Source organism: Bison bison, unplaced genomic scaffold, assembly GCF_000754665.1.
Source record: "Bison bison bison isolate TAMUID 2011002044 unplaced genomic scaffold, Bison_UMD1.0 scf7180017864516, whole genome shotgun sequence".
In the NCBI taxonomy this organism is placed as follows: Eukaryota; Metazoa; Chordata; class Mammalia; order Artiodactyla; family Bovidae; genus Bison; species Bison bison.
Genome location: NW_011495069.1, coordinates 1,735,297 through 1,736,009, shown reverse-complemented (window position 1 = coordinate 1,736,009; position 713 = coordinate 1,735,297). Strand labels below are relative to the sequence as shown.

The window sequence follows — 713 nt, the reverse complement described above, 5'->3', positions numbered from 1 at the left end:
ATCTTGGTTCTCCACTGTGCCCCAGCTGCCCACTGTTTGGCCACCGGCGGGCACTGGAAAGGGAAGCGGAGGGAGGCAGCAGGGACTGCTGGCAGAGAGGAGGTGGCCGGAGCGGGAGCTCACCTGAGAGCCACGCTCATGGACACACGCTCACCTCTACCGTAATTCACTGCTTGATTGATCCGTTGGAGAGTTAATCTGAGCCAGTATCTCTCCAGACTTGAGTGGACCTGAGTCAGAGGGCATTGTGTGGAGGCCACCCTCAAATCTCAGCTGGGAGCCCGCAGAGCAGGCTTTTTTTTTTTTTAAGTATCTTTTTGGACCCGCTACTCACTACTACCAATCCCCTTGTATGATTGGGGATTTTTGGTTTTGTTGGCTCAGGAGCTCCCCCTGGAGGTCAGAGGAGCAAAATGTGCCCAAGGACCAGAGCTCCTTACTACCCCACGGCCTGTGTCTGCAGGCAGAGGAGGGGCTCTGAGATAAGGACTCCCGTCTTTCCTCCCCAGAGGACCAGTGACCTGTAAGGGCCTCCTCTCTCTTCCGTTTCCCCACCTGTTTTGCAGTCTTAAAACCATTGTATATAATATTCATATTATATAAATATATATATATATATATATGGAGAGAGAGGAGAGTGTTAGTGATGGTGTGTACTTTTTATTTATGAGAACTTGGTGGCCTTTATTGTGAGTTTTTTCTTTTTTTTTTTT

At 49.4% G+C, this 713-nt stretch overlaps 1 protein-coding gene across 1 annotated transcript in view; it reads left to right on the top strand.

Moving 5' to 3' along the window:
• The window catches only part of IFFO2 (intermediate filament family orphan 2), a 55,554-nt gene extending 54,847 nt beyond the window's left edge, over window positions 1-707 (top strand). Inside the window, 1 exon segment of the mRNA XM_010830223.1 lies at window positions 103-707. The gene's annotated coding sequence lies outside the window, so the exon portion shown is untranslated.
• Window positions 708-713: the final 6 nt, after the last annotated feature.